General features: G+C 33.0%; 1 pseudogene; it reads left to right on the forward strand.

Annotated features, from left to right (window-relative positions):
- The first annotated feature begins 860 nt into the window (after nt 1-860).
- On the forward strand, nt 861-1,659 carry LOC100927414 (annotated as a pseudogene).
- Nucleotides 1,660-13,924: the final 12,265 nt, after the last annotated feature.

Raw genomic sequence — 13,924 nt, forward strand, 5'->3', positions numbered from 1 at the left:
ATCATTCATATTATCACTCCTCCAGAACCATCTATGAGGTATTCCCTAAAGTTATTATTTAGATTTTCTTCTCTTTTCCCCATAACATTCTCTCTCAGTAGCCTTTAAACTCCTCCCTGTTCTAAACTCCCCTACTTATGCAAAAGACTGATGCTTCCCACTTCCATTTTCTTAATCTCAGAATTATTCCACGTTCCTCAATCTCCTTCACCTCACATGTCTAATCATCTGTCAAATCTTGCCATTCCTACCTTCATAATAATTCTTGAATATGGCCTTTGCTCACACATATAACCTTAGCTGAGACTCTCATTATCTTTCACCTAACTTATTAGAATTATTTATGTGCATGCTTCTCTACAAATAGAATTGTTTCTTTCTTTATATTCATGTCTCACAAGCAGCTCACACCTACCAAAAAGTAGGTTCTTGATAAATATCGATTGATTAACCTATTCCCTTCATAACATACTCAGTAAATGCCTATTCAGTATTTAATTTAAGATTTCTTGTGAGATAGAAAACTCACCAGATACTTGCTACTTCCTAATTCCATTTCTACTTCAGGGAAGTCCAAATTATTAGAAAATCCCAACTGTAAATGGAGAAGTTATATCTTGGAAGTGTCCTTATGGTAATCTCCTTACACAAATGAAACCACATATTTGAACAAAATAAATATATTTGAGAATATGTTCTTTAGTTTTTACTACTAAAGTTGTTTTATATCTCTTTCTTAATTGCTAATAAGTTGGTCCTTTATCATTATTGATAAATGGTCTTTTTAAAAATTTGTTTTTTGTGAAGTACTCATATTTGATAGAATAATTATACCTGCTTTCTCTTCTTTCAAAATCACTGACAAAAAACCCTGAAAAGAACCAAAGAAAAAGAAAATTATGAAAGAAATTAAGAACAAAACAAGGAAGATGTGGCTTAAAAGGTGGCAGAAAAGCCTTAGAAACACTGCAGTCAGAACACAATCCTGACCAGAGAGATTGATATATACTTCAGATATTCAATGTATTCCTGGTGAGCCATGTACAAGCAGAAATACACAAACCAAGATTGAAAGGAAAAAAGAAAGAGAAGATGCCCACTAATATCTCAAAGCCACCTAATGGTTTTCAGAATGGAAGAACCTATGTGATGAAAATTTGGGAAATACCTGCATATTATCCTACTAAGGATGTGCCTAGAAAGCTGCTGTCATGGCACAAAAGTCTTCAACCAGCATATAAGAAGATTTCAAGCTAGCATCATCCTGGGCATGGTTCTGATCATGATCACTGGTTGACACAGGAACAAGTGAGTGGTTTTCCTGAAGCACTGACTAATGGCTTTATACTGGTGACTGGACCTTTGACTAATAATCCTGTTCCTCACCATCAGAAATTTGTCATTTTCCCCTCTATTGTTGTTAACCTTTCTGATATAAAAATTCCAAATCATCTTACTGATGCCTACTTCAAGAGACTCTACAAACCTTAACACCAAAAAGAAGAGATTTTTGACAAAGAAAAAATAGAAATATGAGATAAAGCAACAAAAAGCTGATCAGACCCTGCCCCAAATCAAGAATATTCTTCATCTCCATGGCTACCACATTTTGTATTTTCTCTCTTCAATGGAGTTTATCCTTACAAACTGATATTTTAAATGCCTTGCAGAGAATTCTTATATTTGGAATAACAAAAAAGTGGACACTTTATTTTGATTTAAATTCTAGAAAACTTTTAAAGGTATTAACATTTTAAAAGGACGTGGATAAATATAATCATTGTGAGGTTGAGTGGTAGGACTGCAACATAGCATTTGTAATGGCAAAATAAAATAAATATTTCACCTTTTAATTGTAGTGTTAATAGCTTCTATTAGGTTCTTATTTTTGATTCTGACCAAAAGAAACTTAGCTGAAAAAAAACCGAGGTGTCCCATTCCATTCAGGGCTTTATTGTTATCCTGATCTATATATGGTCATTGGACCCATTAGTTCTGGAGGAGAAAGTGAGGCTGGTAATTTTGCACAGCCCTCCCTGACTCAAATCTGATTCACTTGCATGTCATGGCATCACCTCCCTGATGTCATGATTGTCTTTGAGAAGAATAAACAACCATATTCCTTATTATTTTGCAACAAATAGCTGGTTCTAGCATATCACACACCCTTAAAATGGAATAAAAAGTAATGCAATGCTAAGATGTAGTGAAAAGATGCCTTGTACTAAAATTGCTTGCCATTAGTACTGTATGTTCTGTTAAGATTAAGATTCTGTTAACATTGCCTAGTATACTTGTTAGGAATAAACATGAGAATCAATGCTCTAATAAATCCATGGCAAGATTGCCACATGCCACATGAGATGTATAAAATGTATCATTACAATACTCATGCAAATTGAACTGGCATCATAACTTAATGGTTAAGCCATTCAGCTAAGATGGTGTTACCTGTACTGAATAGTAAATTTAACAATTCCCATTTATATGACCCTTTACTCACAATAGCTCTGTGAAATAGGTAGTATGCAAGTAGTTTACAAATGTGAAAACTGAAACTCAAAATATAAAATGACTTTGTCTGGGTTATATAACTAGTAAATTTCAGAACTGAGACCAAACTCCAATTATCCCAGTACGGCCTCTCTAATTTGTTGTCATGTTTCAGCAGTAACTAAGCTTGCTCAAGCCTCCTTATTTGTATCATGAAAATCAAACTATAACTAGGTTTGCAAGAATATCAATCTGATATGAGCATTAAAATGGTTGCAACATCAAATATTTTGGTTATATTAGTTATTTTATCAGTTATATCAGTCATTTTTACTATAATTCTTATCCAATGCTTCATTCATCATGATACTGAGGTGATGCTATCAACAGAGTACAGAGAAAATATGTTTCTGAAGTATGTTTTATGGAGATGAACAGTATGCTTCTCCTTTCTAGTCTATACTGACTTAATTTACAGGAGTTTATCACCTCTACCTACAAGATCACAAATGTATTTTTTTGGGCCCAATTTTGGCAATTAGGGTTAAGTGACTTGCCCAGCATCACACAGCTAGGAAGTGTTAAAGTGCCTGAGACCAAATTTGAACTCAGGTCCTTCAGGGCTGGTGCTCTGTCCACTGTGCCATCTAGCTGCCCCCTAAAATGTACTTTTAATTTATTCTTTTATTTTGCTCAATTACACAAAAAAAAATTGAGTTTTTTTAAAAAAAAATTGAGTTTTAAATTTTCTCCCTCACTTCCTTTTCCCTCATTGAAAAAGTAAGCAATTGTACATGTTATACATATGTGGCTGAGCAAAGCACATTTCCATTTAAATCATCTTGTGAAAGAAAACATGGACCACAAAAAAATGAAAGAAAAAAGAAAAATGAAGAAAGTAAAGAAAAAAGTATCTTCAATCTATATTCAGGCACCACCAGATCTTTTCTCTGGTTATGTACAGCACCTTTTATCATTAGTTCTTCAGAAGTGTCTTGAATCATTGTATTGCTAAGAATAACTTCGCTATTTACAGTAGACAAGATCATAAATTTAAAAGGTAGTATTGTGTGGTGGAAAAATTTGTGGATTTGAACTTGGAGGACTTAAGTTCACAACCAGACTCTTGCTGCTTGCTGCTTGTGTAATCTTTGGCAAGTCATTTTACTTCTATGTGATTCAGTTTTCTCATCTATCAGTAGATGAAGTAGGTTATGATCTCTAAAGTCATTCTCACCTCTAATAATTATGATCCCATAATTACCATTCCAATTCCTTTGTGTTAATGAAACAAACAAAGGTCACATGTCTATTTAAAAAAAACGTAAGGTTCATGTCTAAATCTCATGCTATCCATTACAGGTTCTTTCTATCAATTATTTAAACATTTGGTTCACTGCTTGGGGATAGCCAGACTCAAGATGAATCAATTCTGGTAGCAACTAAGTTTAGAGCAGATTATTGATGTGTCTTAATTTTAGATGAAACATATTTCTTGAAGATGATTCCTTAAAGCTGGTTTTCTTTAAACTGAAAGTAGGGTTAAAATGCCAGTCATTCTGTTCATACAGACACCATAATCTTTCTTTGGACATCAGATGTCCAAAGTCAGTCACTACTGAATATAGAGGCCAAGACAATGAGTAGGAAAGTACTGGCAGTCAAATTAATAAGAAAGACATTGGAAGTGGCACAAAAGTGTTCACTGATTATCTTTTGTTATATGTCTTTGGAGAAAATCAGGAAAATATACAAACTTTTGTGATATTTTGAGGCAAATCCAAAAGTCTGCTAAATATGTATTTGATATGTATGTTTATTAAATTTGTTTTGGCTGGTTGAAAATACAAAATTTGTGAAGCAATAACTAAGATTTAAAATTGTAAAGTACACTTGGAAATTAAACTTCTATTGTCATTGGCATATCTGAGAACAGTATAGGAAGAAAAATATGTTGTCAAAAATAGGGCAATTTTTGGAGCCAATATCTAGCTCAGTAGTTATTGTAACAAATGAACTCATTACCAATTGGAATTTTTAAATGGCAATATCTTTCACTAAGATCTAGCTTTCAAGAGATATGTTAACCTCAGAGAACTATGATTTTTACTTTAATGGAGGATTTTTATATCTGCTATCATGACAGCATAGCTGTTTCCTATTTAGAAAATGCCACACACATACATACATACACAAAATGTACAGAAACTTAAATGTAAAATGCACAAAGTGAGAGAATTTAATCCAAAAATTCACATGGACTATTTGTGTCTAAGTTAGGGTAATGGATTCTGAGCTCATACTGGTCTAATCAACCACAGTCACACACACACTGTAAATTAATATAATGATGTCATTTTGGTGCTTTTCAAAAATAGACAGCAGTCAACTGACAACCAATGTATGTATTATTCCATTTGGAGTTTCCACACTGAAACTTGTACTTTTTGATTTAGGAAAAAAATTACTTCTGGCACCTAAGTATATTACCCTTTAATAAGTGAACTTATTAATAAGATGAATCAGGTCTCGCATTTGATCCTTCACTGACATAAGTTATGTTTGAATTTTGGGACTTCTTCATCAAGTTACCATAGAACCATTAACCTCTGGCTCTGACTAGACTTGCTCTTGATTTACCTATAGTCAGGACCAAATAAACATTCCAGTTTGGTAGATGTTTGTTTACAAATAATATAGGTTTTTTTTCTCCTCTTAAGATATTCTTTAGTAGATAATAATTTGATTTTTTTTCCCTCTTTAAAAAATTTAACTTTTATAAGAGTTAGCTGTCAAATAAAATAGTTGGATTCAGTTTTAGGAGAGTGTGAATCCCATCTATGACTAACAGCTATTATTGTATGTCCATGGGCAGGTCATTTTATCTCTATGAACCTAGATTTCTTAATTCATGAGGACTTAGCTATGGGAAGAACTACCACCACTACCCCTCCCCTGAGCCCTTTCCCCGCATCCCAACTTGCCCCAGATCCTTAACTGTTCCAAAGTCTTTAGATGAAATGACTATCAACAGCTACATTCATTTTGGAATAATAGCTCTTACCACCTGCCTTGCTATCATTTCCTAAATCCTTTAAGTTATATTATATGTCTTGTCTCATGCCCTGCAAAATCCAGAAACAGTCATCTTAATCACTTCTATAATCTAAGGATGTCTGCTCTTTGTCATCTTCACCACTGCTACTAGGTGACATAATGGATAGAAAACTGAGTCTGGACTGATTTCAGATATGGCCTCTGACACATATTGGCTGGATGATTCTGAGCTCATTTAATCTCTGTTTGCCTCAGGTTTCTTCATCTGTAAAATGGGGATAATTGTACTTCCTTCCCAGGATTGTTATGAGGATCAAATGAGACAACAAGTATTAAGTGTTTAGCACAGTGTCAGGTACATAGTAAGTGCCATATAATTTTTTTTCTTTTTTCTTTCTTTTTTTATTATAGCTTTTTATTGATAGAATATATGCATGGGTAATTTTTCAACATTGTCCCTTGCTCTCACTTCTGTTCCAACTTTTGCTTTCCCTCCCTCTACCCTCTCCCCTAGATGGCAGGCAGTCTCATACATATTAAACATGTTAAAGTATATCTTAAATACAATATATGTGTACACATCCTGTGGTGTTCTTCTTTTCTATTATATGATGGTTCTCTGTGAGCAGGTTTCTTGGAGAGGTTTTCTGGAAACAGCCTTAGTTTCAGTTCCATGTAATAATCACCTCTTGTCTCTTTCCTTGGGCCCAATTAACTTTCTTAGAGGCCCATCTCCCTCCTTGGTACCCAAGAGCTCTTGCAGCTTGTCCTTTGTTGTCACCAGCTCCCTCTGAATCTTGGTTCTGAATCTTCACAACTGTCACCTCCACTCACTCCTGGCTCTCAATCTCCCAGAGTGCTCTTTGGCCCTGAGAGCTTCTTGCTTATATGCTATACGCTGAGTACACAACAATCATTATATCACTGGGAAACCATTATTTGTTGTAGGATTAAATCAAAGCTAAACTAGATTTAACTAACCATTGTCTCCTCAATTCCAATTAGTACCTTGTTTCAAGTTCTGGCCCATAACATCTCCTTGTAGAATCAGATCAATCATACCGAACCATGATAAATCAGATAATTATTTTCTCTATGAATTCTAATGACTTAACAGCTTGTGAGGATTCTAACAACATCCATACAGTTCTTTTGTTGCACAAGAAAAATCAGATTCAGAAAGGTATAAATAACCTGGGAAGAAAAACAAAAATGCAAAGTAGTCCACATTTATTTCCCAGTGTTCTTTCTCTGGGTTTAGTTGGTTCTGTCCATCATTGATCAATTGAAACTGAATTGGATCTTCTCATTGTCAAAGATATTCACTTCCATCAGAATACATCCTCATAAAATATCGTTGTTGAAGTAAATAATGATCTCCATTCTGCTCATTTCACTTAGCATCAGTTCATGTAAGTTTCTCCAAGCCTCTCTGTATTTATGTTGCTGGTCATTTCTTACAGAACAATAATATTCCATAACATTCATATAGCAAGTTTACCCAACCATTCTCTAATTGATGGGCATCCATTCAATTTCCAGTTTCTAGCCACTACAAAAAGGGCTACCACATTTTATGCCATACAAATTTAAGCAATGATTTCCTATTATTATTATCTTCATCTGCCTTACAACTGCATTTATATATCATCTCCTCCAATTAGAACTTGAGCTCCTTGAGTGTTACTTTGTTTATTCTATTTGTATCGCCAGAACTTAGAACAATGCTTGACACAGAATAAGAACTTAATAATTATTTTTTTCATTAATTCATCCATCTGAAAATTTGGCATAATGATATCCTCCTAACTTCAGGATTGTTATGAAAATCAAATGAAATAAGATAATATATCTAAAGAATTCATTAATTTTAATGTGCTATATAAATGTTAGCTAATATTACTGGTTTTATTTTTTTTTCTAATTTGTTCATTGTTATGTAGACTTATAAAGACATTGATAAGAAAACAGACAAAAGATGAAATTAAATTTCCTACCAATATTCCTGAAGACTAAAAAAAGAAAGTATAGAGTTATCTAATTGAAGGAAAAAAGAAACAAACATGTATTAAGTACCTATAAGTCAGGCATTGTTCTAAACAAAAATAGTAAATTATTTGATCCTTACAACAACTCTGAGAGTTACAAGATTATGTCCATTTTGTAGTTGAGGAAGCCGAGGCACACAAATGTGACTTATCCAGTATCTGAGTCTAGATTTGAAGTCAGGTTTTTCCTGACTCTAGGCCCAGAGCTCTATTCAATTTACCACCTTTCTGCCTTTAAAGGATAAAATTCTATAAGGAAGGTGAAATCATAATGACTCATTAAGTAAACTTCATTTTTTGATTATAGTGCAACCTGAGTTTAAACAGTTGTGCCTATTTGATTTATCATTACAATTATGGCGGAGTTACATTCTTCATTTTATTTATTTACTAATGAACATAATGGGGAATAAAAAAAGGTAAAACTATATCTCATACTAAAGGCACCACAAGATAGACATAGCTATTTCCATTGCAGTAGTCGAATTTGTTAGGCTTAAATTACAACTCACATATTTCTCGTATGAAATTCTAGAATTTTATAGATGTATAACACAAATGGTGATTCAATTATAATTGTAGTAATTTCTGCCATCACCAGAGAATGAGTATGATGATTCCACCAACCATTTAGCTAAGTAGTTAAGCATTACTAATTGTTTACACCATTACTCATCATGAATTCATCCATAGTTCTATGTCAAAGTTATTTTTCCTGATTTTTAAAAGTTTTGGTATTTTCTAATTTTCTTCAACCTTGAAAAATGGTAACATATGATGCTAAATACTATTTGTATATGTAACATTCATGACCATTGAGAGAAATAACAATTTTAAAGGAACATATATGCTGAATACATACAAGATTAGTGGATAATGGAGGTATCAAACTGGGTTATTTGGACCAATTTTTTTTCTTTAATATTGAACATGTTGCAATCCCCTTACTCTTTTTTTATGAATATTGGGAGAGGGTTAGAGAATGGCAAGAACCAAAAGTTTTAGACCATCTATAAACAGTGTGAAGAACATTCAGCAATGGGCAATCAGGATGATGAGGCATCTCACGATCATTCTATATCAGGATTAGTTAAAGGAACTGGATAATGGTAGACTTAAGGAAGACATGACAGCTGTTCAGTTTGGGGAAATATTTTCATATAGAAGAAGGAACACAACTTCTTCTGCTTGGCAACAGAGACCAGAATTATGGTTTACAGGGCCAAGTTGTAGAAAGAAAGATTCAAGCTCAGTGTTAAAAAAAAAAAAAATTACAAATGTGGAATGTCCCATTCCTCAGAGGCAGTAGTTTTTTTCCTCAGTAGAAATCTGGAGTTTATGGATCAATTTCCACTTCTTAAGGGTATTGTATATGGTTTCTTGGTCTAGCATGATTCAATTGACTAGATAACATCTGACATCCTTTCCAACTCTAAGATCCTTTGATTTAATGATTCTGTGATTAATTTCAGGCTAGGTGCTATCAAAATAAATTCTTCATTATAATACTTAGGTCTCAAAATATAGGAGGAACAAAAGTAGATTAATATACTTCTCCCCCTACATAAATAAGGTCAAAAGACATAAGGAAGTTGAGGTTAATGTAGACATAACCCTTGAGATATTTTATAGGGTCTCTTTGATTTAAAAAAAATGAATTAGAAGGATTTATTTCTTTTTTCAGCTAAAGACAATAACAATCATTTCATGGGACATTTGGTCAATTTGCCTCTCAATGCCCATGATGAGAACAAATAAAAAAGATTATTCAGAGGATAATGTACATCATACACCAACATCTTCTGCAAGAGATACATAGATAGATAAATTGTTTGAAGAATTTGACCTTATTAAGTAAAAAATATATATAATATGTGTACATGTGTAGATCCACATATACACATATATGTATGTATATATGTATAGATAGATGCAGTAACTTTGCTCTGAAAGTAGGCACAGGTAAGAAGTTTAAAAATCTTGAATAATATGTTTCAGAATGAAAAATATGAAAGGATCAAAATCTTTTTGATTACTCAAAAATATTATGGCTAACAGTCACTGATGATTTCTTCAAGAAAAGAGTCAGAAGGATGTGAAATTAAGCAGCATCATAAAAACATGAAATCAACTATATATTAACAGAGAGAATAAAACTGATTACTATCACAGAAATCATAAGAGAATCAGCCATTTCTGTGTAATCAAACCATTGACTAGTTACAGCCAAGCTGCAAATTAAAACCAAACAAAAGAAAGCAAGAAACAAAAACACAGCATGAAAGTATAGTAACACCAACTGTACAAATAATAAACTTTGACATCAAAATTGTTTTCAAGAAGTAAATTGTCCAAGAAAATGGTATCCATTTTGAATGCCAACACTTCCCATAGTAGTTTAATCAAAGCAAGGAAAAACTTGTCCAGAAACAATCTTAATTCTGCCTATTAAAAGAGAAAAAAAATGAGGAGGGGATCATGAGGTAAACAAGAATATCACCAGTTTAAATTAATAACTCGTCTTTTTAAAAATTGTGTTTTATTTTTCTAAATACATAGAAAGATAGTTTTCAACAGTCACCTTAGCAAAGCCTTGTGTTCCAATTTTTTCTTTCTTTCCCCCCTTCCCTAAACAACAAGCAATCTGATAAAGTTTAAACTTGTGCAATTCTTTGAAACATACTTCCATATACATCATGCTATGCAAGAAAAATCATATCAAAAGGGGAAAAAACATGAGAAAGAAAAAAATACAAGCAAACAAACAAAAAGAACAACAAAAAAGGTGAAAATACTATGCTTTGATTTACTTGCAATCTTCTTAGTTCTCTATCTGGTTTCACTTTCTAACACAAGTGAAATGGAATTGCTCATTGTTGAAAAGAGCCATGTCCATCATAGCTGATAATTACATAAACTTTTTTTTGTGTGTGTACAATGTTCTCTTGCTTCTGCTCATTTCATGTAGCATAAGAATAACTCATTTCTCAAAATATTACAGAAGAGTATGGTGGAAGTTTGTGAGCTGTAAAATTAAAACATAATATTGGAAGAGTAAATGAGTCTGTAAAATACTTGGGAAGAAACCTATCTAAGCCAAGCCATTTATGGTTGAAAGATAACTTAGAGAATAAATTGGAAGAAAGTCTTTTCCTTCCTTTAGTTCAGTTTGCAACCTACCCCATGCCATATCTGTATTATTCTTGTCTATGTCTTCTATAAATTCCTGATGGAGGAAGACACATCAATTGAAAATTCTTCTTTTAATGGTTAAATGCAGCATTCAGATTGCCCTTCTATTACCTCTCACTTTTTACTATATGGCTCATACAGCTTTACAATTATATATGTTCTTAATGATACATTTTATGTCACTTCTTGAATTCAAGTCAATATTAGAAATATCCTGCAATCTACTTGTATCTATTAAATATATTTCCACTTTACTGTGGGTCACCTCAAATTCTCATTCCTTTGTTACCATAGTTTTCCATGATTCATAGCCACAATTTTTACAATTAAAAAGCTTATGAATTAAGCCTTTTATTGAATTGAATTGAATAAATTCACTTTGAATTAGTGAACAACTTAGGTTATTTGAAGGTACTGGGCAGTTTCATGAACATATTCCAACTTGCTCTATTTCTTCCATTAAATTTGGAGCCCAATTCATTGCCAAAGTCGAATGCTAGTATATATACATATAATGAATAAACTCAATAGGATGACAAAAAACAACAATAAAAATATCCAAAACATCAACAAAACCAAAAAAAAAAGATTGTATGTCATAACCCAGGCAGTATAGTTCTTCCACTAAGTACTTTGTTCAGTGTAGCTGAAAAAAACATTTCATTTTGAATGACATGGCTTTCAGGAAGTTATTTATGGGCATAATTGCAATAAACACAATATTATCACCTGAGACATCTATAGAATCTTATCATAAATATGGAATCCCTCTTTTCTTTGAATTCCATTCAGAATATCCTCTTTGACATTGGTGACTACTTTTAGTCAATATATATCTTGTTATTACCCAATTTTGTGGGTGCTTATAAATTATTGAATGAAGGATTCCCAATGGTCACATCTGTTATTAATTCTAGTAATATATGGTCATTTGTACGATTTTGATGTTTGTTACTCATAATATTCAGTATTTTTTGAGTGATTTCTCAAAAGAAATTTTATGATACTTATACTTTTAAAAATATAATTGTCATTTTATGACATACTCTCTATATAATCTTCCCTTAAAACAAAGAAAAAGGAAAGTAAAACCAACTAATACAACAATATTATCCAATAACATATATAACATTACATAAAGTGTTCATGATACATAGATATATTTTTGAATCATCTTTAAATCTTTAGTCACTTTCCTTTCTTTATCCTTTCTTTATCGACAGTTTTTGTTGCTGTATCTTGTGTTGATCTTCATATTAAAAATTACTGGGCATCTTGGTAATACCTTGAACTTTAGTAACTATTTCTGTGTCTCTTGTTCAATTTAATAGACAATAAATTCTAGCATTTACTCTCTGTTTTTGTTTCTTTCTTTCTCTATCTCTATCATTTTCTTTCTCTCTCTTTCTACATAGATGTATGTGTGTGGGTAAGGAAAAAAATAAGAAAACTCATAAATAAAAGTATACAATTATTTAAGTATTCCTCAAACTTTTTTTTTAACACATTTCTCACAATCTCTGGCATTACATCCAATTCTGGCTTTTCACACCTGAAATAACAGATAATTTCATGAATTTCTGCCTGTGTAAATTATATTGGTGCCACATCTTCTGATTGTAAAATTGGATGGTAAAACTATCATCACTTGTTGACTAACCAGATATATGACCTCAACTGATTTATTTTATCATAGAGTCTCAATTTCCTCAACTCTAGAGTAAAGGTATTGATTCTAGATGCCCTCTAAGTTCTTTTCCAGCTCTAAATTGACAATCCTATAAACTTTCTGGAATGAAGACTCCTATACTTGTATGCCAGTGACAAAACAGCTTTGGGAACTGAATATCATCATCCCATTACTACTGACACTTTGTTATATGATTTCAGTGAAAGATGCTTGTTTTATAGGAGACTATGCACTTAAGAACAGCTAATCAACTAAAAAAGTATATAAAATGATGACACATTCATGTATTCAATAAATGACTTGATTCTTAATACACTCTAGCAATCGTTATAAAACTGGCTAAAATCAAGCAAGGCAATTCCTTTCATAATTGAACTATATAATTCATTATAGAGGCTCTAATTAATGGGGGGAAACTCCATTTTTGGCACTAAACCATGCTCTAAATTGCAATTAGTTTGTATTTTAGTCCTGTCATGCACAACCCTGGGTGAATTAAGGAATTACAGATGGATAATTACTACAATGTGCGCCATCCACAAACAAATATTTATTGAATGCTGAACACTTTGCTAGATGCTGTGTTAACACCTGTGATATTGCTATTTATGAAGGAAGAAAATAAAAGTGAGAAGGAAAAAGAAGAGGAAGAGGAAAAAGGGGGGGAGAGAGAGAGAGAGAGAGAGAGAGAGAGAGAGAGAGAGAGTATCTAACATTTAGATGTAAATAATTATTTATATATGTTGGATATGGTAATAATAACAGCAATAGTAATAATCATTTTATAGAATGTGAGTTGGGAAGACTAATTTCCAAATTTTATTTCATTTAATCCTTTTGCCAGTTCTATTGGAGCAGTGTGATGACCGCGTATTTTAAAATCAGCCAGAGTCAGGAATTCAGGTTATGGGAAATTCGCCAATCTTTATTCTCAGTGAAGAAAGATCAGAGGTAGAAAAGAATGGGCAATAATAATGTGTGCAGCTGAGTCAAGAAGCTAGCTAGATCAGAAGCCATACGACCAGCAGCTACCAGAATGGAACCCAGGCCCAATCTCTCCCAGCCTCTCTTCCTGTCTTTCTGCCTCCATCCACCAAAATCATCATTTCCTATACAACACATCAGGACTTGCACAGAAAGTGGGTGGGGGCCATTCTTTATCCAAGCATGTATATTAATAGAGTATAGTCCAATTACTATTTAGCCTCACATGCTTGGGACCTCAGTGCATCAACTCAAGTCTCAGCCCATTACATCTCCCACTTTCTTTTGTTTTAGAACACAGGTGGTCATGCCATCCCTGATTCCTCAGGGAGGTCAGAGTCTCCAAGGGGAGGTGATCATAGCCTCCCTGATTTCTCAGGAAGAAAAGTGAAAGCACTAAAAAGGAGATGATCATGCCCTCCCTGACATCTCAGAAAGGGAGATGAAAAGCACCAAAGGG

This window comes from Sarcophilus harrisii, chromosome 3, assembly GCF_902635505.1.
Source record: "Sarcophilus harrisii chromosome 3, mSarHar1.11, whole genome shotgun sequence".
Classification (NCBI taxonomy): Eukaryota; Metazoa; Chordata; class Mammalia; order Dasyuromorphia; family Dasyuridae; genus Sarcophilus; species Sarcophilus harrisii.